Source organism: Ictalurus furcatus, chromosome 11, assembly GCF_023375685.1.
Source record: "Ictalurus furcatus strain D&B chromosome 11, Billie_1.0, whole genome shotgun sequence".
NCBI classification, from domain to species: Eukaryota; Metazoa; Chordata; class Actinopteri; order Siluriformes; family Ictaluridae; genus Ictalurus; species Ictalurus furcatus.
Genome location: NC_071265.1, coordinates 956669 through 984637, shown reverse-complemented (window position 1 = coordinate 984637; position 27969 = coordinate 956669). Strand labels below are relative to the sequence as shown.

The window sequence follows — 27969 nt, the reverse complement described above, 5'->3', positions numbered from 1 at the left end:
AGAACATAGAAAACATATAAAATGTTTAAACTGAGTAAATGTACCATTTTTAAGGAAAAAATAAGGTAATTTTGAATTTGATGGCCGCAACATGTCTCAAAAAAGTTGGGACGGGGCAAGAAAAGGCTGGAAAAGTTAGTGCTAGTAAAAAGAAACAGCTGGAGGTTATTTGGCAACAGGTCAGTAAGATGATTGGGTATAAAAAGAGGATCTTAGAGAGGCAGAGTCTTTCAGAAGTAAAGATGGGAGGGAATCTAGATTGAAGCAGATGTTGCTCTAAAACCTGTATATACCTTTCATCATTGATGGTGCCTTTCCAGATGTACAAGCTGTCCATTCCATAGGCACTAATGCACCCTCATACCATCAGAGACGCAGGCTTTTGAATTGAGCGCTGATGAAAAGCCGGATGGCCGGATAGCCATCTTTAGTTTCGAAGACATGCCGTTCGTTTTTTTTTCTAAAAAAAAATTAAAATTTTGATTCGTCTGACCACAGAACAGTTTTCCACTTTGCCTCAGTCCATTTTAAATTAACTTGCACATGTTCTACACATTTTACTTTTGCAAATAACACCATTTTTGATTACCAAACTATTTTCTTAATTCTTACATAATTTCAGACAGTGTAACTCAGCACTGCTGTTGCACAACTAATTGCACACAATACTGAAACACAGTACATGGCTATACAATTCTCTATACAAAAGTATACAAAAGAGGGGATAGTTAATCAGCAGCATCAGAGCAGCGTGACGAAAGAACTATGGATGAGATTAAAACTATGTAAGTTCATTTAATGTATAAATGAATTAATTAATTGCTAATTTATTCAGTAGTCAGCGTTAATTTGGTCTGCGTGTGGACCAGCAGTGGTTCCGACCGACTTATATGATCCAGTGGACCGGTACCTGCTTGCTGTCTGGGGCTATATTAGCAAAACAGCCTTCTGTTGTTATGGTGATTAGGAGCGCTAATACAATGTTCCAGTAGGTGTCGCTGTCAGCGTCTACGTCGCGTTCCATCACACATTCACAGAAATAGAAGAAGACGTGCGGCAGTTTTGTTGATTGATGATCTGAGCTCTCCGACTCTATTAATCATCTTTACATTCAGATATTTCTGACAGGGTTTTACCTCCACAGTTCCATCTGATCCGTTGTGGGTGTATTTGAGGAGGTTAACTGCGTTCTGCTGTAAAGATCAAGGTAAGTTCAACTCGGCTAACAGTGGCTGAATCCTAAATGGATTTCTACTTCCTGTGCTAGGGCACTACACAGCCTATAAAATAGTGGTGTTTACACATTCTGTAGTGCACTATATATCCTATCAGGACTCATTTGGAACGCAGCCCTAGTGAAACCTTACAGTGTGTGCGGATAATTGTTCATTAATTGGCTAATTACTAAATTGATGTGTGTCAGTTACTCATGTGGTTACAGTACTGATACATAACAGGATGAATAGTTTATAGGTTGATAAACTGAGTCTGTACTTATACCTGTCTGTGTGCATTGTGTGAGTCTGTAGGTTGTCAGTGTGGGTCAGCACTGTATTTGGGTAATCTACCACAGTGCATCTATCACTGCTTTGAGGACCAGACATCACTTTGTTTTACCCTGTGGTCAGGTTTGGATTCTCAAATGCCTCATGATGTTCTGAGTGTCACCTGAGTTGTGATCTGACTGGTGAATAGAGGGACACCATTTTAAAAACATGGTTTGAATACTGGTGAGACCATCAGTGATGCAATATAGATATTAACGTCAACCCAACTTACTTAACGCCATCTAATTCAGCTTGGGATGCCAGCAGTTCAAGAGTGGCTGCTACAGATAATTGAGAGTGAATGAGTCTTGGTTTATTGTGAAATAAGTGAGAAATCATCCCATGGTTCAATGGTCACCCCTGTCTCTGAGGTATCAGTTCTGAAAATGTACTATTCTGACAAAGGTAAATGGCACTTACTGAGTGGAGAGGGGGAAAAAACATACAAAGTGCAAGTTCCTATCATAAGTGCAGTGAGTGAAAGCTAAAAGTGCTGGTGATGCTCACAGGGAAAAACCAACTTAAAAATTAAGACACCACAGATTTCCCAATATTCAATGAACAAAAACCACTTGTGCAAAAAAAAAAAGTACACCCCAATGACATAGTATAACAGATGAGAAGACTGTGAAGGCTGTTCCCAGTTTTGGAGGACAAGGTAGTGACTGCAATACAATCATAGTCACAAGCCACTAAACAGAAAGCTCCATGAGGTGTACAGATTATCTGTCTCATACAAGCCAAGAAGAAGAAAAGGGAAGATGACTGTATGACAGTTGAATTTATTGCAACTACTGCGTCATTCAGGTATCCAGGTGATCCTCATTCCCTCAGGAGATTAGCAGGGGCGAAATGGAACCTGTATCACGTATGCACCAGTTAAGAAAAATAAAAAGAAGCATGATTTTAAAATCTCTGCTGGTTTCTCCCAGTTTCTTTTTAATACCTGCAAACCACCCCACCCCTGCCCCCTGTTCAAGTTCACAGTTCTTGGCCCACATCTAAAGCCAAACCACATTTTGTTTTGGGACATAACTGAATGTAACTTTTACCTAAACTTGGATATGCAGCACATAAGATTTAACAGGTGTCTCCTGAAAACTGAACCAGAACATACCAGTCAGTTTCCAGACAGGAACTCTGATGTGTTTCGGTTCATAAAATTAAGCAGTGTGCTTTTTGTTAAAAACATTGAACTATTGCCCATTTTTACTTTGCTTTTTTCTGATGCAGATATGAGTGGTGCCCTGTCTTCTCGTGTGGTCTTCTTTCCTACGTCCCTCTGTGGGAATATCAAAAGATTCAACTAGGATGAAGTCAGAAGAGATTAAATGTGAGAATCTGGACCCCACAGACAGCTGCAATATTAGCCAAAGTTCATCTGGTATTTTACACACCAACACTTCTTACAGAAAAAAAGAAATTCACTACTGCTTACAGTGTGGGAAGAGCTTCAGTCAAAAGTCTCATCTCAGACAACACCAGCGGCTCCACACGGGAGAGAAGCCGTATCTCTGCTCGCAGTGTGGGAAGAGTTTCAGTCAAAACAGTAGTCTCAAAGAACACCAGCGGATCCACACGGGAGAGAAGCCATATCGGTGCTCGCAGTGTGAGAAGAATTTTAGTAACCAGAGTAATCTTCAGCGACACCAGCGCGTTCACTCGGGAGAGAAGCCGTATCGGTGTTCGCAATGCGGGATTAGTTTTACACAAAGTAACGCTCTCCAAAAACATCAGCGCATTCACACAGGAGATAAACCGTATCGCTGTTTAGAATGTGGGAAGAGTTTTAATCGCGGGGACACTCTCCAACATCACCTGCGCAGTCACACAGGAGAGAAGCCGTATCACTGCTCACGCTGTGGGAAGAGTTTTACTAAGCAAAATAGTCTCCATGTACACCAGCGCATTCACACTGGGGAGAAGCCTTATTACTGTTTACAGTGTGGGAAGACTTTTAACAACCAGAGCAGTCTCCGACAACACCAACGAATTCACACTGGAGAGAAGCCGTATTACTGTACAGAGTGTGGAAAGCATTTTACTAGCCAGAGTAATCTCCTGCGACACCAGCGCGTTCACACAGGACAAAAGCCGTACCACTGCTCAAAGTGTGTGAAGAGTTTCAGTCAGAACGGGAATCTTAAAAAACACCAGTGTGTCCAACACAAGCACCTTGACACAGCATGAGAGTTCTATTGCAAATGCTTATTTTGGGTCAAATGGGTTGTTTAAACGTGTTTATATGTATGATTTAAAGTTCAGTAATAATTAAAGTAGCAGATGTTTTTAGGGTGACCTTGAGTGTTATATAAAGGTGCTATATAAATGGAACAACTACTTATTCTTATTCTCAATCTTATTATTGAAGTATTTATTTATTTAGGTTGATTTAATATTTAAATAAGACATGTAACCATCATTCTTCAGTTTGGGATTAATTATTTATTTAGGTAGTGTCCAATCTAGACTCCACACATCCATGTCACCGGTTATTCAATAAATCAGAGCCACAAAGAACAGTTTGTGGGATGTATAGATAAAAAACATAAAAATACATTAAAATGAATACTTGGAAATACCTAACGTTTGTTTTTTTTGTCTGTCTTTTGACTAATAATTGCCTTGCAAATATACTTACACACAGTCTTCTCTGAAAGTATTGGAACACAAGGCCAATTCTGTTTGTGCTATACACTGAGGACATTTGCGTTTGAGATGAAAAGATGAAATGAGACGATAGATCAGAATTTCAGCTTTCGTTTCTTCATATACACATCTAGATGTGGTGAACAACTTGGAACATGCCAACCTTTGGTGGTAGACTATGCAATTTTTAGGTGAGTGAAAGTACTGGAACAGAGTCTTAAAGTAAATAATACTTAATTTTTGGTTGCATAGCCCTTGGACCTGGCATTGCCATTCCTGTAAGATATCACGATTATGGAAACATGGTAAATACAATGAAGAACTGTTTGTGCAAATATCCAGTCTTGATTCCTGCCCATGGATGACTGTGAAATCATTAGGATTTGAATGATCTCTCTGAGATGGGGTGAAAAGTTTTTTTTCTCTGTTACACCACTCACAAGCCTGGCTAAACACATTATCTATAGTGCATGATATAATTGGGAATTGGCTTCCATGTTCTATACAACCGATGTCATACTAGGGAAATTTATAGAATTGGCCCAGTTTAAGAATAATTTTGATTGAGGACATACATTCTACCAAAATTGTACATACTCTGCACTTAAATGGACTCTACTGAATTGACAGATTAAAGTAATAATCAGAATATTAAAAGTGGCTGTATTTGGGCATACTAAATTGGTGTTTGATAAATATATATTAAGGCAGTCCAATTTTCATTTTATATATTTATTACGTGTCTGATATTGTTTAATCTAGGTTTATTTTCCCTTTGCTAACCGGTTCATGAGCGCTAATACAATGTTCCAGTAGGTGTCGCTGTGAGCGTCTACGTCGCGTTCCCCAACACATTCACAGAAATGGAAGAAGACGTGCGGCAGTTTTGCTGATTGATGAGCTGAGCTCTCCGACTCTACTAATTATCTTTAAATTCAAATATTTCTGACAGGGTTTTACCTCCACAGTTCCATCTGGTCCGTTGTGGGTGTATTTGAGGAGGTTAACTGCGTTCTGCTGTAAAGATCAAGGTAAGTTCAACTCGGCTAACAGTGGCTGAATCCTAAATGGATTTCTACTTCCTGTGCTAGTGCACTACACAGCCTATAAAATAGTGGTGTTTACACACTCTGTAGTGCACTATATGTCCTATCAGGAAGTCAAAACTAGTGAAAAGTTAGTGTGTGCTGCTAATTATTAACAGATTATCAAATTGCTGCTAATCATGATCATGTTTTACTTCTTTTAAACTTTAGAGTACTCTATGGCTAAGATTACTTATGATTATGTGATATCCTTAGTGAGATACTGAAATAGGTTAATTAATCTGGTCAGTGACGTCATATGTACAAAACTCCAGACATTACAGTGAAGCTGGTTTGGTTTAAGTATTGCGGTCACGGATCGAAAAATAATAAGCGTGAATCAAACGTTTAAAGTCACATGCAAATTTATATTGCACAAAACTGAAATATGAATTCAAAGTTTTCTGAATCGCACACAAACTCGTTTTCCTTGGTTATATTCCTGTGTTTTTGAGCTCTCTGACATTTTCTGCTCGTTTTCTTTTTCTGAAAGCTTGCTTTTCAAAACATTGCAGTTCGAGTTTCATGTAAATCAGGGCGGGCTTTAGCGCCACCATTGGTTCACTACAGCTCCTCCTCTAGCCAATTAATCGAAGAGGGGAGTTGACGTCACTCCACTGCGACTCATGGCTGTTGTGTTGACGGGTAAGGAAAGATGGATAATCATCAGGCAGCAAATCTCGGTCAATTACAACATTTTAACATAAATATATAGTTAGTGGATTTTGGCTTAGGTGCAAGGAATTAAATGATGGCTTTAAATTGTTTTGGTAATTTCAGAACAACTCAGCTACTGTGTATGTGTATCTTTTTCAATGTTTTTTGTTACAATGTTACATCATTACATTTTTCTCTGACAATTTTGTTACTGTAGGCAGCTTCCTATGTCTGTCCTCTAGCTAACTATAAACAAATAGTTTCTTAACATCCAGTAATTTCAGTAGACAGTGTCATGGTTACTTACTTCCAACGTGATCGCTTCTCTGTCATTTTCCAGTGAATACTCTCTCACTTGCTTTCACTCATGCTCACTTCTTCAGGCACCCATGACCCTGTCACCAGTTCACCAGTTGTCCACAGTTCCTTGGACCACTTTTGGTAGGTACTAACCACTGCATAACGGGAACACCCCACAAGACCTGCCGTTTTGGAGATGCTCTGACCCAGTCGTCTCGCCATCACAATTTGGCCCATGTCAAAGTCGCTCAGATCCTTACGCTTGCCCGTTTTTCCTGCTTCCAACACATCAACTTCCAGAACTGACTGTTTACTTGCTGCTTAAAATATCCCACCTCCTGACAGAATTGTAACAAAATAATCAACGTTATTCACTTCACCTGTCAATGGTTATAATGTTCTGGTTGATTGGTGTGTGTGTGTGTTGTAAGTGGTGGTGATGATTGCACAATTATGTGGCTGAGAAGTTCTCCAGGCAGGTATAATCAAAGCAGGAGCATGATACCAAGATCTTTCATTGGCATCGTCCAAATTCCCTCCAGAACACACCAATCAGATTTGAGACAGAAATATTATTATATAACTCTGTTTTTGTTTATTGGTTTATTTGGATAAAAGACTGAAATATGGAACAATTTTTGCCTTTTGCAGATTTGAGGGGTGTCCAGTCTCCTCTTGTCCTCTTTCCTACACATCATAAGTTAACCTGCACAAGAATATCAAGAGTTAGAAGCTATTATGAAGTCAAAAGGGATTAAATCTGAGTATCTGAAACCCATGGAGAGCTGCAGTAGTGAACAAATCTCATCTAATACTTTACACTCTAAGATCTCTCACAGACGAGTGCGGAAAAAAAATCACCACTGCTCAGTGTGTGGAAAGAGTTTCGATCGAGAGAGTTTTCTCAGAATGCATCAGCGGATTCACACCGGAGAGAAACCGTATCACTGCTCACAATGTGGGAAGAGTTTCAGTCAAAAGAGTCATGTCAAACAACACCAGCGCATTCACACAGGAGAGAAGCCGTATCGATGCTCGGAGTGTCGGAAGACGTTTACCTGCCAGAGAAACCTCCAGCGACACCAGCGCATCCACACAGGGGAGAAACCTTTTCAGTGCTCAGAGTGTGGGAAAACGTTTATGTACCAGGATCACCTCCAGCGACACCAGCGCATCCACGCAGGAGAAAAGCCGCATCAGTGCCCACATTGTGAGAAGAGCTTTAGTGAGACATTTCTTCTCATAAATCACCTCCGAGTTCATACAGGAGAGAAACCATATCAGTGCTCAGAGTGTGGGAAGAGTTTTACACAAAAGTCTAGTCTGAAAGGACATCAACGCATTCACACTGGAGAGAAACCGTATAACTGCTCACAGTGTGCAAAGAATTTTACTACCTCGCATAGTCTCCGAAAACACCAACGCATTCACACTGGACATAAACCGTATTACTGCTCACAGTGTGCAAAGAATTTTACCACCCTGCGTAGTCTCCGAAAACACCAGCACGTTCACACAGGAGAGAAAACCAGACTGCTCGGAGAGTGGGAAGAGTTGTAGGACACGATGAAATTTACATCAACAAAATGACATTTACTCAGCTGAGAATGGGGACATATTGCAATTTTCATTAGAAAGTGTGGAAATGAACTCGTTTTATTCTAAACATTTATTTTGAGTCAAATGGGATCATTTAACTCCTTCTGTTGGAATGTTTTTATATTCTTTGCTATGTACTTGAGGGGGCAGTGGGGTTTATCACTATGAAACTATGAATTTTAGAGTGTGTGGAAAGTAAAAGGTAGGCCTGTGTGATATTGCATTTTTATTGTCATTACATCACATTACACTGCATTAGTATGCAATGAAATTTATTTAGTCAATTATATTACCCTGTCTGATAACCTTTTATTATTACTGCATTCCCAAATTGGCTATAACAAGATATTATTTCTTACATTGGCAGTATGGTCAAATAATTTGTGAAGAGTTGTTATACCTTTGAACAGTCATGTGAAATTGTATATTTTGGTAATTAAAAAAAGCCTGTGTGAAATATTTTTCGCTATTTTCCATGATTAGGATTCAATCATTTAAGATCAGTTCTGTGTGATTTTGCTAACTCATGTTCTCATGATGTTTTTGGGTTTCTGTGCTTGATTGTTTTTGTCTCTTTTGTCTTATGTTTTCCTTAACTAGCTTTGGGTATGTTGCTTGCATGTACATATGAGTATAAAAGCCAACTGTATCCAACTTGTGTTTAGACTAAGATTGAGACCACGAAACAATGTAGTGCCCAGAGTGTCTCTGTGCACATAATAAACCCTCTCTTTGTCTATACCCTGGCTCTTGGTCTGCTGATTCTTCATGCATCTTACTTCTGGTGAAGCTGAAGCATTTTGATCATCCAGAAAAGATTTACATCACCAGGATATGGATGAATCTGTGAACATTTGTTAGCAGGGACGTAGCCAGACCATTTACAATGAAGTGGCCAGGTTAGACCCAGTGAGGCTATTGGGGTGGCAATAGAAGGTGGGACAAAACACTAATCTTCATCTGTGGAAAATAACAATGTACTTCCCCTGTCTGTGTAGGGCGTGAGTTTGAGCTTCACTCAACATAAAAAGCACACTATAAATCTATATAAAATTCACATCTGACAAAAGTTCACACTCTTCATTCTCAACACAAACTCTTACCCATAATCCTCTGCAACTACTAACCGCCTGGACTCCATTTCGCTCATCACACTACTACTAACACCATCACATGATCAGTCACATGACTCATCCATTATCACATTTGTTGCCACCACACAGCGACATCTTCATTGTGGTCAGGACCAGGAACCAGGCTTTGTGTTAGCTAGCTAATGTTTCTTCTTCTTCATCATTGAATAATGATGAAATTTCCATGATTAAATAATCATCTAAATTACCTTACTAATGGCTTTGATTAGCGCACTAATAATAATCATGATAATATTTTACTATGGTGGTAAAAGGGGCCCCTGATCATTAGGAACAAGATGATGGAACGGTGCCCACCATTCAAATAAGATCAGTGAAATTAAACAACAGTCACAACACTATTATAGTTTTTATTAATGGAATAATAAAAATGGATGTTTTTTAAACAACATCCTCCAACATCAATAAATATAATAATCCTTTAAACTTATCAGGCAGATAAAATACTGTGTGCTTACATTTCCATTGCAAGAAGAGCACATGGCTTCCCCTTTATGGCCTTTTCTAACCCTGCAGGCTATTTCAGTCCTCTTGGTTTGAGAGTGATTCAGTAATATATACTTTCCTGCCTCTTCACTGCAAGTGATAATGTAAGAATTTTTAAGAGGGTCCAAAGCTGTCTATTTCAAGTTATTAAAAAAAATGCAGAATAAAGTCAAGAACACATGAAAATATTTAACTGTCTTTTTAAAAATAATAATAATTCGTTCATTTGGTACCTGGTAAGATTCAGGCCTTTGTAATAATGACCTTATGAAAAGCTTCATCTTATTGCTTTCTTCTTGAAGCTTCTCTTATTGACTATAAAATAAAACTCTCTTTATCGTTACTTCAATAATGAAGCCTTAAGCGGCCATGCATTATTATTTTCCTTTCTTGATTTTTTAGTGATCTCGACTTCCATCGTCCCGAAATGAATGTGGTTCTCAATGGGTTTTGGTTAAATGCCTGAAATAAAGTCTGTGGTTAACACAATCTCAAGATATGTTCACATTTTATACTATGACATAAAATACATCAGTAATACCCCACTCAGAAATTTTTAAAAAGCTTTTATGTGTCTTGAAAAAGACGTTTCTAACAAGTGGCTAAATTTTACCACAGAGGTTGTCGCGGACATTAAACGTCATCATTCCGAACAGGAAATCTCATCTACTACAGCCTCGTTATGTTTATATTCACACTCTTGCAAACTATTCCAACTCAAACTTTCCAACTTGTAGATTTATCAGTGTATAGTATATTCCAATTGTATTGTTTTGTTTAAAAAAAAAATAGAGTTGTCAGAAGAATAGTGGTGGTGACGTTGAAGTCATGTGACCGTGGTGTAGTTCATTTGTAGCTTTAACTTTAGCTTTTTACTTCTGGCTAGTGCATAGGCTTCAAAGTCTTATGAATCTTATCGTAATGAACGGAACATGTAAGAATCATAAACTTTTGTTGGTCACAGAGTTTATTTTCTGCAGTAATCCAAAAGCCAATGGAAAAATCCTATTGGCTTTGTGTCGAGGGAACCGGGGTGATGCTAACTTCTGGGGTGGTCTACAAAAATACCTAATTCCTGCAGGACTGACTTCCACATTAGTGTCTGACACTTGAGAAGGGGACACACACCCCTCTCTCTTAATGTGGAGATAAAGTCCATCTCTACAGCGGGCAGTTATTACATTTATGATGGAGAAGACACCAACATGCATGTAACACCAGTCCCATTCACAAAGCACCAGATTCTCTCAGGATAAAATTACATCGTGAGAAAACAGCTTTTAGTTATTGTCGAGATCACGAGAAAACAACAGAAAAAAACCCATTAATAACGCATTGCCGTTGTAGTGACAAATGACCATCTTGTCACTTAGAGGTGTTTCCGACGCGTGAAATCCGAACAAGACACACTCCAGTCTAGTACTGCTTTTATCCGTTTTATTTATCACAAAGCTCGTAGATGTCCTCTTAAACTCGCAGTAATCCCACCAACTTGCTTCCACCTGCACATGTCCTGACACGGTCAAAAATTGTTGTGGTTTCCCTCCATTACACACCTGCCTTCACTCTGGCTACCTAAATACTAATTACACCCACACTCCACCTAGTGTTAAACAATGACATTACACACAGTCAATACAACGTAGTGGCTCTTAGAGACGCTCAGTGCTTCCGTAATAATCGGGTTTCATTTTATTAAAAGAAATACATTGTACGTGATGACCTTATGAAAACGCTTCATCTTATTGCTTTCTTCTTGAAGTTTCTCTTATTGACTCTATAAAATAACACCCTCTTTATCATTATTTCAACCACTAATATTCATATATTGAGTTTGAGTTCTGACTCTTGACTTATTTCTCTTGGAGACACGCAATGCTCCAGTAGGTGTCGCTGTGAGCGTCTACGTCGCGTTCCGCCACACATTCACAGAAATAGAAGAAGACGTGCGGCAGTTTTGCTGATTGATGAGCTGAGCTCTCCGACTCTACTAATCATCTTTACATTCAAATATTTCTGACAGGGTTTTACCTCCACAGTTCCATCTAATCCGTTGTGGGTGTATTTGAGGAGGTTAACTGCGTTCTGAAGGTATGTTCAACTCGGCTAATAGTGGTTGAATCCTAAATGGATTTCTACTTCCTGTGCTAGTGCACTACACAGCCTATAAAATAGTGGTGTTTGCATACTCTGTAGTGCACTATGTATCCTATCAGGACTCATTTGGAACGCAGCCCTAGTGAAACCTTACAGTGTGTGCAGATAATTATTCATTCATTACTACATTGATGCTAATCATAATCGGGTTTCATTTTATTAATGTAAACGCTGATTGAGCGGTTTATAATAATATAATTTCGTATTAGTTTAGTTTTATATACGGATCAAGTTTAAATTGTTTGTTTACATTTACAGCATTTAACAGACGCGCTTAAAGTAGACCTATTTTGAGCCTTTTTACAAGATGTAATATAAGTCTCAGGTGTCCCCAGAATGTGTCTGAAGTTTCAGCTCAAAATACCCAACATATCATTTTAATAAATGATATGTTGAAAATGGGAAAATGCCATGCTGAAAATGCCCCTTTTTGGGTGGAAGCAAAATCACGCTGTTTTCTTGTGTGTGTCTCTTTAAATGCAAATGAGCTGCTGCGCTCCGCCCCCTTTCCGGAAAGAGGGCTATGCCTTTTTCAGATACTAAAATGGTTCGCCCAAAACGTACAGTTTTTACAATCACCTTACTGTATTGTACATAATAGAGGTCCAGTTATGAATTACACAGACAGTGAGCGTTTTCGGGTTAAAAATAAAAACGTCGACATAGCTCTGCTCTCCGTGAATACAATCAGAGACAGTGGTAACTTGCTAACAAGCTCATCCGGAAAGGTGATTAGCAAATATTCTCAAAATACAAAGTGCGATACTTACGTCTTCTGGATATGAACCTGGGTCACGGTTAGCAGGATCTTGGTTTCCAGATACACTTCTCAGTGGCTGCCATGGAATGGTGTCCTATCCAGGGTGTATTTTTGCTTTAATGTCCAGTGTTCCCAGAATATATATAAAATATCTTGTTATAAAGGGTAATAAAGTGATGGTTGTCAGTATAGTATCAAGTCAAGTACCTGGCTGAGAAGTGGTTCATGACCAAAACTGCATCACCAACCCAAGGTCTGATTTTCAGCTTAATAGAATATAGCAAAATGGTTTATTTGGTTAAAATATTAGATCAATAATTTTTGCCTTTCTCTGATGCAGATTTGAGGGGTGTCCTGTCTCCTCCTGTTGTCCTCTTTCCTACACATCATAACTTAACTTCCACAAGAATATCAAGCATTTCAACTATGATGAAGTCAGAAGAGATTAAATGTGAGGATCTGGAACCCATGGAGAGCTGCAGTAGTGATCAAATCTCTGATACTTTCCACTCTAAGATCTCTGACAGACGAGTGCGGGGAAAAAATCACCACTGCTCAGTGTGTGGAAAGAGTTTCGATCTAGAGAGCTTTCTCAGACAGCATCAGCGGACTCACACCGGAGAGAAACTGTATCACTGCTCACAATGTGAGAAGAGGTTTAGTGAGACACGTCTTCTCATAAATCACCTCAGAGTTCATACAGGAGAGAAACCGTTTCACTGCGTAGAGTGTGGGAGGAGTTTTACACAAAAGTGTAGTCTCCAAGTACATCGACGCATTCACACTGGAGAGAAACCGTATCAGTGCTCAGACTGTGGGAAGAGTTTTACACGAAAGGGTCATCTACAACAACACCAGCGCATTCACACTGGGGAGAAACCGTATCACTGTCTAGAATGTGGGAAGAGTTTTACACAAAAGTCTAGTTTCCAAGTACATCAACTCATTCACACCGGAGAGAAACCGTATGACTGTCTAGAGTGTGGGAAAAGTTTTAGTCGAGAGGACACTCTCCAAATACACCAACGCGTTCACACTGGAGAGAAACCGTATCACTGCTCACAGTGTGCAAAGAATTTTACTACCCTGAGTAATCTCCGAAAACACCAGCGCGTTCACACTGGAGAGAAACCGTATCACTGCTCACAGTGTGAAAAGAATTTTGCTAGCGTGAGTAATCTCCGGCAACACGAGCGCACTTGTACAAGAGAGAAATCGTATCACTGATCGGAGATTGGGAAGCGTTTTAGGACACACAGTAATTTTCAGTAACACAAGTACATTAACAAAGCTGAAAAGGAGGATATGATATAATTTTTAAGAAAGTGTGGGAATTAACTAGTTTTATTCTAAATGCTTATTTTGAGTCAAATTAACCACTTTCTCAATTTTAAAAAAATATTTTGTACATTTTTGCTAAAGTTTCCTCAAAAAGTGTTTGAACATTAGGCCACACTTAATTTATGGTTTTCACTGCAGTAGAAAACAATATTTGGAAGGGTTTCAAGAAAAAAGCCTCTACTCTCATCCAAAAACAAACTCGAGCGTCTTCAGTTTGCCAGACACTACTGGAACTTCAAATGGGATCGGGTTCTATGGTCAGATGAAACCAAAATAGAGCTTTTTGGTAGTAAACACCAGAGGTGGTTTTGGAGCACACAGAGAGGTAGCCATATGGAAAAGTACCTCATGCCCACGGTTAAATATGGAGGTGGATCTTTAATGTTTTGGGGCTGTTTTTCTGCCAGAGGACCTGGATATTTTGTTAGGATACATGACATCATGTACATCAACAAATATCAACAGATATTAAATGAAAACCTGACTGCCTCTGCCAGAAAGCTTCAAATGGGCCGTGGTTGGATCTTCCAGCAGGACAATGATCCAAAACATACATCAAAATCAACACAAAAATGGTTTACTGAACACAAAATCAAGGTCCTGCCATGACCATCCCAGTCCCCTGACCTGAACCCCATAGAAAACCTGTGGGGTGAACTGAAGAGGAGAGTCCAGCAGTGTGTTTGAAGGATCTGCTGGGGCCTTGAGCATGGCCTTTAACCCTTAATTTATCAGCTGCATAAATGTAAATTGCTCTGGATAAGGGTCAAATGCCGTAAAAATGTAATGTAATAATTGCATTCCCAGTTGGATATATTGAGATTGTAAGACATTAACAAGCAGGACAATGATCCAAAACATACATCAAAATCAACACAAAAATGGTTTAGTGACCACAATATCAAGGTCCTGCCATGTCCATCCCAGTCCCCTGACCTGAACCCCATAGAAAACCTGTGGAGTGAACTGAAGAGGAGAGTCCACCAGCATGGACCTCGAAATGTGAAGGATCTGGAGAGGTTCTGTATGGAGGAACTGTCTCAGATCCCTTTCCATGTATTCTCCAACCTCATCAGGCATTGTAGGAGAGAACTGAGAGCTGTTATCTTGGCAAAGGGTGGTAGCACAAAGTATTGACTAAAAGGGTGTCAATAATTGTTGCACACCTATTTTTTACAAACCTGTGTTGTGTTTGCAATTGTTTAATATCCATGAGAGCAGAGTATTTTTGTGAATGTTTATTTTAACAAAAGATCAAACGGTTACACAGTAAAGACAATTTTTCACAGCCCTCTTTGCTCATATTTACCAAGGGAGCCAATATTAGTGGAGGGCACTGTGTATCTATCTAGCTATCTGTCTGTCTATCTGTCTGTCTAAACATACATACATACATACATACATACATACATGACCGTCACTAGTGGGGTGAAAATTGGTGACAATTATAGGGGCCCCAACTGCCCAGGGGGGCCCACTCAATCCAGTAGCTATGCTATATAGGTCCCAACTATATGAATAATTATACTATATATATTACAGCTTGTGTTCAGCTTGAGCGTTTAATGAAAACCACAAAAAACATGCAATTTTATGAAGAAGTTTACCAAATATTTCCTTTCCCCTCACTAAAAATGGTTATTAATTATTCTGATGGTTATTAATTTCATCTCAGTCAGTGACAAACAGCAGAAGGACCCAATAAAATTGTAAGTCAGCTATTGAACATCACTAATCAAAGTTGTGGCTGCTCTGAGAACAGCTGAAGTTAGAAGTAAAGTTGAAGTAAAGTGGAAGAACTGGAGACTGAGTGGAAATATCCGGGGGAACCTGGGGGACATGAATTTGGGTACCAGAATCGTAATGTAAAGGCAGAGAGAGAGACAGGCCAGGAGAACTGCTGGATCCCAGTCTGTCAAGACCTTCTTTAACAAGGTCAGTGCACTGTAGTCAGTGTGATGGGATGCCATGCCCTGATCATTTCGTCGCCTGGTTTACTTTCGCACCTAATAGCTGCCACCCGTGGGCCCCTGCCTTTACTGGCACATTTTCTCAGTACTGTTCTGGTGCGCACTGACCGGACGCTTACATGGTCAAAGTCCCCGTCTTTTTGCGCTATTATGTAAATAGAGTTGTTTTGTATAATGTGGAAAATGGATATGTGTGTAACAAGGATTACAGACTGCTGAGGTGATTATATTATTGTTATAAGATAACAATACTGTCAAGAAATATATGAAAACAACTCACTTCTCTTGGATGGATACGTTTATCAGCTTTAAATATATATATATATATATATATATATATATATATATATATATATATATTATGCAGTAGCATATTATCTTCAGAAAAAATGAAGACAATGAGTAATATAAGTGGTTTTATTTGACTGCATTCTTTTCAATTTCTGAATGTTTACTTCAGCTGTTCGACACCAGACTGATTGGAAAGACTTTTTATTATATTACTGATACTGACTTTTTTATTTGTTTAATTTGATTAATAAAATAATGTTATTATTTTATTAGTTTGATTTAAATAATTGAGTAAGCACTTACAAAACAATGTTTCATAAGAAGTTATTAACGGCTTAATGAACTTAAAATTATAACTATTAAAACTATTTTAAAAATTAGCCCGTTCAAAAGTTTACATACCCTTGATTCTTAACACTGTGTGTCGTTACCTGGATGAACCACGACTGTGTTTATGTTTTGTGATAGTTGTTCATGAGTTCCTTGTTTGTCCTGAGCAGTTAAACTGCCCACTGTTCTTCAGAAAAATCCTCCAGGTGCTGCACATTCTTTACTTTTCCAGCATATTCTGCATGTTTGATCCCTTTCCAACAGCGGCTATATGATGTTGAGATCCATCTTTTCACACTGAGGACGACTGAGAGACTCGTACACGACTATTACATAAGTTGCAAATATTCACTCATGCTCCAGAAGGCAACACGATACATTAAGAGCCAGGGGGGTGTAAACTTTTGAACAGAATGATCAGTGTAAATTGTTATTATTTTGTCTTCTGGGATACATGTAACTATCTTACTTGGTGTCTGAAGGGCAGTGCTAAATTTGAAAAAAAAAAAAAAAGATCATACAGATCCTAACTGTCAGTCAGCAGCATCATTTTATATTAATTATACTAAAAATATGATCCACTGCCCGGGGAAGAGACAATCTGGTTCAGTACTTTATTCTACACTTTAAAAATTGTATAATTGTGCGATATTGTTTAATTTGGTTAATATTGTTTTATTTTCCCTTTGCTAACCGGTTCATGAGCGCTAATGCAATGTTCAAGTAGGTGTCGCTGTGAGCGTCTAGGTCGCGTTCCGCCACACATTCACAGAAAAAGAAGAAGACGTGCGGCAGTTTTGCTGATTGATGAGCTGACCTCTCCGACTCTACTAATCATCTTTACATTCAAATATTTCTGACAGGGTTTTACCTCCACAGTTCCATCTGATCCGTTGTGGGTGAATTTGAGGAGGTTAACTGTGTTCTGCTGTAAAGATCAAGGTAAGTTCAACTCCGCTAACAGTGGCTGAATCCTAAATGGATTTCTACTTCCTGTGCTAGTGCACTACACAGCCTATAAAATAGTGGTGTTTACACACTCTGTAGTGCACTATATATCCTATCAGGACTCATTTGGAACGCAGCCCTAGTCAAACCTTAGTGTGTGCATATAATTATTCATTCATTACTACATTGACGCTAATAATCGGGTTTTATTTTATTATTGTAAACGCTGATTGAGCGGCTTAAATAATAATATAATTTGGTATTAGTTTAGTTTTGTATACGGATCAAGACATGTACCATCTACCTAAACACTGTTGCAGACCAAGTACACTCCTTCATAGCAATGTTATTCCCTAATGGTAGTGAACTTTCAGCAGGATAAAGCGCTCTGCCACACTGCAAACATTGTTCAGTTTGAGGAACATAACAAAGAGTTCAAGGTGTTGACTCGGCCTCCAAATTCCCTAGCTCTCAATCAGATCGAGCATCTGTGGGATGTGCTGGATGAACAAGTCTGATCCATGGACGCCCCACCTCACAACTTGCAGGATTGAAAGGATCTGCTGCTAAGGTCTTGCTTCCAAATACCGTAGCACACCTTCAGAGTTCTTATGGAGTCCATGCCTTGATGCACCAGAGCTGTTTTGGTGGCACAAGGGGGACCTACACAGTATTAGACAGGTGGTTTTAATATTATGGCTGATCTGTGTATATTTCAGGGCTGAGCAAGAGTACAGCAGACACACTGTTGAGACAGGGAATATACCCAGGGTACTAGTGTCCACACCCAGAAGTGGTGACTCAGATCCGAGAGATGTTTGGGAAGATGTTCTTTGACCATTCTTGCCACAATGCACAATTGCTCACTGCATGTGGGCCCCGAGATGGTTAGCAGGATCTTGGTTTCCACTAGTGCATTCTGTGGGTTTGCTTCCTTGTGCTTAAGGAGGAGTGAAATAGAACACTATTTCCGTATGTGACAGTAGTTTTATAAACCATGGATAACTGAAAGGTGTTCCTTGTCATTTGGAAATGGCGTTAACCTGGAAAATGTTCCAGACAGAGATGTTATATATATTGTGAATACACGTCCTACATCACTGTGCCATCATATATGTTAATTACTGATGAGGTTCATAGAAGCAATAATAGAAACATAACTAGTGATTCTTTGTGTTTAGTTTTGTTTTCAATGTTTTCCATTTTTAAGGAAATGTACACAACACAAAATTAATATGCTTTTGCAATAGTGTTTTGTCTAAAATTAAAATTACAAAAACAATTCTAATCTGTTATGTGCAGGATTGCATAGTGGTAGTTTGAATTTGCACAATGGCTTCCGAATAGGGCAAAACATGGGAGATCAAGTTCAAATCCTGATGATCCTGATCTGTAGCCTGTATTCCAGAGAGCAAAATTGGCTGTACTATCTGGGTGGAAGGGATGGAATACTCTCTTTCCTCTATCAATTGCAGTGACCTCGCAGATGCCCAAATAAATTATGGGCACCTGTAAACTCATGTATGCAGAAGAGGGCAGATAGTACTATCCTCCAAGTGCGTTATGCTTCCCCGTGACACAGCATGAGCAACAGTCCAAAACAATGCTGAGGTTGGCTTTACATGTCTTGGAGGAAGCATGTGTTTGCCCTTTGCCCACCCTCCCTGGTTGGTAGTTGTCATGTGATAGAGGAGAGTTAGGTAGTGTGTGCAAGTTTGCAAGACAATATTGGCAAAATTTTTAAAAAAAATTTTCAAAGAATGTTTGAATTATAGCAGATACACTTCTGAATGGCTGCCATGGAATGGGGTCCCATCCAGGGTGTGTTTTTGCCTCAACGCCCAGTGTTCCCAGAATATATATAAATTCAGGAGTTATAAAGGGTAATAAAGTGATGGTTGTCAGTATGGTGTAAGGGAAAGTACCTGGCTGAGAAGTGGTTCATGACCAAAGCAGAATCACCAACCCAAGTTCTTTCACCAGATCTTTGTCCTTTGTCTCCAGAACACAGCAGTCGGTTTCAGACAGGAAAGTTACAGTATCTCACAAAAGTGAGTACACCCCTCAAATTTTTGTAAATATTTGATTATATCTTTTCATGTGACAACACTGAAGAAATGACACTCTGCTACAATGTAAAGTAGTGAGTGTACAGCTTTTGCAACAGTGTAAATTTGCTGTCCCCTCAAAAAAACTCAACACACAGCCATTAATGTTTAAACCGCTGGCAACAAAAGTGAGTACACCCCTAAGTGAAAATGTCCAAATTGGACCCAAAGTGTCCATTTTGTATATAATATTTTGTGTGGCCACCATTATTTTACAGCACTGCCTTAACCCTCTTGGGCATGGAGTTCACCAGAGCTTCACAGGTTGCCATTGGAGTCCTCTTCCACTCCTCCATGATGACATCATGGAGCTGGTGGATGTTAGAGACCTTGTGCTCCTCCACCTTCCATTTGAGGATGCCCCACAGAGGCTCAATAGGGTTTAGGTCCGGAGACATGCTTGGCCAGTCCATCACCTTCACCCTCAGCTTCTTTAGCAAGGCAGTGGTCATCTTGGAGGTGTGTTTGGGGTCGTTATCATGCTGGAATACTGCCCTGCAGCCCAGTTTCCGAAGGGAGGGGATCATGCTCTGCTTCATGTCACAGTACATGTTGGCATTCATGGTTCCCTCAATGAACTGTAGCTCCCCAGTGCCGGCAGCACTCATGCAGCCCCAGACCATGACCATGCTTGGCTATAGGCAAGACACACTTGTCTTTGTACTCTTCACCTGGTTGCTGACACACATGCTTGACACCATCTGAACCAAATAAGTTTATCTTGGTCTCATCAGATCACAGGACATGGTTCCAGTAATCCATGTCCTTAGTCTGCTTGTCTTCAGCAAACTGTTTGCAGGATTTCTTGTGCATCATCTTTAGAAGAGGCTTCCGTCTGGGACGACAGCCATGCAGACCAATTTGATGCAGTGTGCGGCGTATGGTCTGAGCACTGACAGGCTGACCCCCCACCCCTTCAACCTCTGCAGCAATGCTGGCAGCACTCATACGTCTATTTCCCAAAGACAACCTCTGGATATGACGCTGAGCACGTACACTCAACTTCTTTGGTGGACCATGGCGAGGCCTGTTCTGAGTGGAACCTGTCCTGTTAAACCGCTGTATGGTCTTGGCCACCGTGCTGCAGCTCAGTGTCAGGGTCTTGGCAATCTTCTTATAGCCTAGACCATCTTTATGTAGAGCAACAAATCTTTTTTTTTTCAGATCCTCAGAGAGTTCTTTGCCATGAGGTGCCATATTGAACTTCTAGTGACCAGTATGAGTGAGTGGTGATGACACCAAATTTAAAACACCTGCTCCCCATTCACACCTGAGACCTTGTAACACTAACAAGTCACATGACACCGGGGATGGAAAATGGCTAATTGGGCCCAATTTGGACATTTTCACTTAGGGGTGTACTCACTTTTGTTGCCAGCGGTTTAGACTTTAATGGCTGTATGTTGAGTTATTTTGAGGGGACAATAAATTTACACTGTTACACAAGCTTTACACTCACTACTTTACATTGTAGCAAAGTGTCATTTCTTCAGTGTTGTCACATGAAAAGATATAATCAAATATTTACAAAAATGTGAGACGTGTATTCACTTTTGTGAGATACTGTATTTTGTAGTTCTGATTTTCAGCTTAATAGAATGTAGCAAAATGGTTTATTTGCTTAAAATACTAAATCAATATGTTTGCCTTTTTCTGATGCAGATTTGAGGGGTGTCCTGTCTCCTCCTGTTGTCATCTTTCCTACACATCATAACTTAGCCTCCACAAGAATATCAAGCATTTCAACTAAGATGAAGTCAGAAGAGATTAAATGTGAGGATCTGGAACCTGTGGAGAGCTGCAGTAGTGAACAAATCTCTGATACTTTCCACTCTAAGATCTCTCACAGGCGAGTGCAGAAAAAAAATCACCACTGCTCAGTGTGTGGAAAGAGTTTTGTTCGAGAGAGTTGTCTCAGACAGCATCAGCGGACTCACACCGGAGAGAAACCGTATCAATGCTCACAATGTGAGAAGAGTTTCAGGCAAAAGGGTCATGTCAAACAACACCAGCGCATTCACACAGGAGAGAAGCCATATCGATGTTCAGACTGTGGGAAGAAGTTTACCTGGCAGAGGAACCTCCAGCGACACGAGCAGATTCACGCAGGAGAGAAACCGTATCAGTGTTCACATTGTGAGAAGAGGTTTAGTGAGACACGTCTTCTCATAAATCACCTCCGAGTTCATACAGGAGATAAACTGCATCACTGCTCAGAGTGTGGCATGAGTTTTACGCAAAAGAGTAATCTCCAAAGACACCAACGCATTCACACAGGAGAGAAGCCGTATCACTGCTCAGACTGTGGTACGAGTTTTACACAAAAGTCTAGTCTCCAAGGACATCAACGCGTTCACACTGGAGAGAAACCGTATTACTGCTCACAGTGTGCAAAGACTTTTACTACCATGAGTAGTCTCCGAAAACATCAGCGCACTCATACAGGAGTGAAACCGTGTCACTGTTCAGAGTGTGGGAAGAGTTTTAGTCGAGAGGACACTCTCCAAATACACCAACGCATTCACACTGGAGAGAAACCGTATTACTGCCTAGAGTGTGGGAAGTGTTTTAATCAAGAGGGCACTCTCCAAATACACCAACGCGTTCACACTGGAGAGAAACCGTATTACTGCTCACAGTGTGCGAAGAATTATACTACCGTGAGTAATCTCCGAAAACACCAGCGCATTCACACTGGAGAGAAGCCGTATCACTGCCTAGAGTGTGGGAAGAGTTTTACACAAAAGTCTAGTCTCCAAGTTCATCAACGCATTCACACAGGAGAGAAAAAACATATCACTGCCTAGAGTGTGGAGAGAGTTTTAGTCGAAAGGACTGTCTCCAAATACACCAACGCGTTCACACTGGAGAGAAACCGTATTACTGCTCACAGTGTGCAAAGAATTTTACTACCCTGAGTAAACACTGAAAACACCAGTGCGTTCACACTGGAGAGAAATCGTATCATTGCTCGCAGATTGTGAAGTATTTTAGGACACACAGTAATTTTCAGCAATACAAGCATATTAACAAAGCTGAAAATAAGGATGTTATAATTTTTAACCAAGTGTGGGAATTTCCTTGTTTTATTCTAAATACGTGTTTTGTGTCCAATTAACCACTTTATCTAATGTTTTGGAATGTTTTGCAGACTCTTGATAAAGTTTCTCCAAAAAATATTTGAACATTAAGCTACAATTTATGCATTTCACTGCAGTAGAAAACAATATTTCAAACCAGGGGGCATGTACAGTGCCCTCCACTAATATTGGCACCCTTGGTAAATATATGAGAAAAGAATGCTGTAAAAAATGGTCTTTATTTTTTACCCTTTTGATCTTTTGTTAATAAAAAAAAATACTCTGGTCTCAGGGATATCAAACAATTGCAAACAGGTTTATGCAAGAAAATATCTTTAGCACCCCTTTGAATTCATATGGGAGAAATATATTTGAAGTATTTTCCCATTAATATTTTACATTATTTTAGTACACCTGGGTGACCAGGAAAAGGAAATTGTTCACTCATGACTTCCTGTTTCACAGTTGTATAAATATGAGGTAACACATAGGCCAAATTCCCTTAGTCATTAATAACAATGGGTAAGACCAAGGAATATAACTGTGATGTGCGGCAAAGGGTTGTTGAGCTTCACAAAATGGGAAGTGTCTATAAGAAAATAGCACAAGCATTGAAAATGTATGGAGCGCCCCTAGTGTAAATACAGCATTAATAATACATTAATAATGTGTATTGACTGAACATTGAACCAAGTACAACTGAATATATTTTTTAAAAATTTTCTCCCGTTAAAGCCCGCGGAAGCTAATTTTTGGGAAACGCAGGTCATCAGCGCTTTATAGTAAAGGAGTCAGTAAGGGACTGTCTAAAAAGTGCATGACCTGGGCAACTGTATAAGATTTTTATGTCACAATAAGTTTAATATGTGTAATAAAAAGGTACATCATTAATAATATATATGCTATAAAAAAACTAATTCATTATCCATACTGTATCCTAACACTGCAATAAATTAAATATCCTGTCAAATATACGACTATACACTTAGTAGAATCTTATACAGTTGCCCAGGTCATGCACTTTTTAGACGATCCCTTACTGACTCCTTTACTGATGACCTGTGCTTCCCCAAAGATTGGCTTTCGCGGGCTTTAACGGGAGAAAATTAAAAAATATATTCAGTTGTAATTGGTTCTATGTCCACTCAATGCCCATTATTAAGACAATACACATTATGTCCTTTTTGTGTGTTTATTTCTTGAGAAATAGAAGAGAGAGGCTCTGTAAAAATGCCCATTTCCACCATCAGGGCAATAATTAAGAAGTTCCAGTCAACTGGAAATGTTATGAATCAACCTGGAATTGGACGTGTGTCTATATCGTCTCAACACACTGTGAAGAAGACTGTTCGAATGGACAAAAAATCTCCAAGGATCACAGCTGGAGAACTGCAGAAGTTAGTTGTGTCTTGGGGTCAGAAAGTCTCCAAAACTACAATCCGAAGCCACCTACATCACCACAAGTTGTTTGGAAGGGTTTCATGAAAAAAAGCCTCTACTCTCATCCAAAAACAAACTCGAGCGTCTTCAGTTTGCAGACACTACTGGGATCGGGTTCTATGGTCAGATGAAACCAAAATAGAGCTTTTTGGTAGTAAACACCAGAGGTGGTTTTGGAGCACACAGAGAGGTAGCCATATGGAAAAGTACCTCATGTCCACGGTTAAATATGGAGGTGGATCTTTAATGTTTTGGGGCTGTTTTTCTGCCCGAGGACCTGCACATTTTGTTCCGATACATGGCATCATGGACTCTATCAAATATCAACAGATATTAAATGAAAACCTGCCTGCCTCTGACAGAAAGCTTCAAATGGGCCATGGTTAGATCTTCCAGCAGGACAATGATCCAAAACATACATCAAAATCAACACAAAAATGGTTTACTGCAGATGACTGTGGTGGAAGAAGTGAGCCTGTTTTTTCAATTATTAGGGGTGGAAATAGTGAAATAGTGAAATGGTCATGACATAAGATTTGCTGTCTCTTGGGTTCACTTTGAGCTGGGAAACTTTTTGTAAAAGCTGTTAAATTTGGAAGGCACAGTGACACACATCAACTTTGCTACCAGAGCTGTGAGAACTGCACAATTTCAAAATGGAATTAAAGCTGCAAGCAGCGTTGAACGGGCCCTCACACCTGGGTGCACGTTGGGGATGCTCTGCCAGGGGAACACCATTCCATTTATTTTAGCACTTTTTAGCAATTGTATTTTGTTAGAAGTGTATCAGGATGTAAAACATGTCAGTTCATGTTGCCAGCAGGAAGCGCTATGACTATAACTGAACATTGGCATGTAGATCTGCTCAGGCCCAGATTCTTATAAAATATGTGAAGTTTGGTACAGATTGAACATTGTATGTTTCATTATAACAACATCCTGTTTCATGGCATTAATTGCGTGTTTTAGCACTTAGCTAAGTGTTGCTAGCATGTTGTAACATGTTTCTAGTTTGTTGGTAGCATATTTACCACTTGCTGGTGTATTTTAATATGTTGGTAGGAGGGCATCACAGTGTAAAACATGGCACTTCCTGCTGCAGCAGGTGGCGCTATGACTATAACTGAATATTGGCATGTAGATGTCTTCAGGCCAGGATTCGTATCAAATATGTGAAGTTTGGTACAGATTGAACATTGTATGTTTGAGTTATAACATCTTCGTGTTTAATAGCTGTAATAGCATGCTTAATCACTTAGCTAAGTGTTGCTAGCATGTTTCATCATGTTTCTACCATGTTGCTAACGTTTAGAATATGCTGGCATATTTTTTTAGTATTATAGGCCTATGATAAATCTGTATCTATATTTCTGTTTCCGGCTAACTCCTGGCCTCAGCCACTAGGGGGCCTCAGAGACTTGCGGATATTTAGGTTTCTTACCCCATCTCATAAGCTGCGTGGCTGAAATCCACCAAACAAGTCTCTAACTAAAGAAAACACACAGCACAGGCTTACAGAATGTTTTCTAACATGAGCTTGTCTAGTTTATTAAATTCTGTCACCATAATACGGGGTTGTTTCTTATTGAACAATATTCTGCTGCATAAAACACAAAGTGGAATCAGTCCATTCATGTTACCTCAGAGGGATATGGTGTTGTTGTTGTTGAATACATTTTCGTGTTATGAACTGTTCTTTTTAGATCTCTGATTGAATGATGAGGATTTTTCTGAATATCATTAACTGATAAAAAAACAAACAACCTAGCCATTAAATACTCATTCTCTTAAGCTAACTAGTAACAGGGCTGCTGACAATTTGCTTGTATTTCCTCATTTGTAAGTCGCTTTGGATAAAATCTGATAAATGCATAAATGTAAATGTCAAACTAGCTAACATTAGGATTACTATTAGCCTGTATTAGGCATAATCATGCTGATAATATTCCATCCATCCCCAGAGATATGGACTAAAGTTTAAGATTGAGGGATTTATTCTATAATTCATAAAAATTATAATTTACATTTTTTAAATATGCCAATATACAATTAAAAAAGGGTGAATAAATAACATCAGTCTATCCTATATATTATAATTGATAAATATGATATATTAAAAAACTTTTTTTTAATGAAAAACCAGGGTCAACCTGAGGTTATTCTATTCAATAATCTGTACAATGTCAAATCATCATTCTTCTAGGCAGAGATGGAAACTCGGGTCTGTGACTTGGACTGGAGTCCAATGGAATGGAGAATTGCGACTTGACTTGGACTCGTAAACAACTAATTCGAGACTTGACTTGGACTTGAAGACAGAGACATGTAAAGAAAGAACACAAGTCATTTTGGTTTGGCGTTCCAGATTGCGTTCTCTCCCGCATGACAGCATCAAACACCACACTTTTCTATTCATTCCTCATTCATTCATTCCCTATCAGCATGTGCTGCAGCAGCAAATATCACAACAATTCATGTCTAAACACACCAAGCGTTGGTGTGACTTTGTTTACTGGTGTGACTTTGCAAGTGACTTTGTTTACTTTGGACACATGCTTTTGTTATGATTATGTTCTGTCTCCGCCCCTGTTTTGTCATTGGTTGTTTCCCTGAATGTGTGTCATCATTTTCAGCTGTCCTGTGTTTAACCCATGATTACATTTGTCATATAAACCCCTCATATAAATGCATTTCATGCATGCAGGTGTTTCTGCCATATCGTGTATATGTGCAGCTAAAACCTCCAAACTGTGAAACTTTTGAACAGTTTTATAAAAATGGCCATGTGAGGTTTAGTGATGGATCTAGACATCCAGTCAAATCAGTTGTTTATTTAAATAGAAGAAACTTTGAAATGGAAGCAGATGAATTGGATAATATCCAGAACACAATGGATACTGATGGTGTAATAGAAGATGGCTGGTGTGAGCTGTGTCCAGAGCAAGAGTTAGAGCGTTTACATTGTGAACAGGAAAGGTAAGACAAAGAACAAGTAGTGGAAGAAAATGAGGAAAATAATATTCCAGAATTAGCAGTAAGTAGTCAACAAGTTGCACATTTGGAAAAGAAGAACAAAATCATGTACAGAAGTGATGGTTTGGCTTTAATTAGATCTTTGAATGAGACATAGTTATCTTTTTTTTTTTTTAAATCAGATTTGACAGTGGTGCTCAAAGACGGTAATAGGAAAAAAATCCAGATCCATTACGTGTATTTATAACAGGTCGTGCAGGGACGGGAAAAAGTAATTTAATAAAAGCCATTCAATATGAATCAGTGAGATTGTTGTCAACAGTATGTCATCATCCAGACAATGTTTGTCTTTGTTAACTGCTCCTATGGGGATTTCTGCATACAACTTGCATGCAGCAACTATTCACAACACGTTTAGCATTGGGAAAGATGTTCACTTACCGTGCACTCCTTTAGGTGAAGAAAAGCCAAACAGTTTGTGTGCTAAATATATTGATCTGCAGATTTTAATAATTGATGAGATATCCGTGGTTGATCACAATCTATTGGCATACATTTATGGTAGACTAAGACAGATTATACAAACTAGGGATTTTTACCCATTTGGAAATGTGAGTGAAATTGCTTGTGGAGATTTTTTTTCAGTTGCCTCCAGTAAAAGGGAAACTGCTATATGTTGATGACCCGGGTATTAACTTATGGTCTAGTCCATTTTCATAGTCTATAGTGGAGCACATCTTTGTCCTACAATTGTAAAGTAAATGGTTTCTTTTCCTGTATTTCAACAACATATGAATAAATATAAAATTATATTTTGCTCATTTGGCACTCAAAACTGTATTAACTGTTTAAATACAGAACAGTTAGAGCTCAACAGTGCAACCAATTAAGCTACTTTTTCGAGTTAAATTTATCGCATGTGAGCGAGAAATTATTTGGGATCACTTATGCAACTGCATTTGACACCTTGACTTACAAACTTGTATACTGTAGTGTCATATGAATAAATGCTAAAGGATGCATACAACATTATGTACAAATGCCTTTAAAACATTTGTAGAACATTTTTTTCTAACAAATGAGCTTGTCTCATT

General features: G+C 39.1%; 1 pseudogene; it reads left to right on the top strand.

Moving 5' to 3' along the window:
- The first annotated feature begins 55 nt into the window (after positions 1-55).
- Positions 56-23223, top strand: LOC128615110 (zinc finger protein 585A-like; annotated as a pseudogene).
- The last annotated feature ends 4746 nt before the right edge of the window (positions 23224-27969 follow it).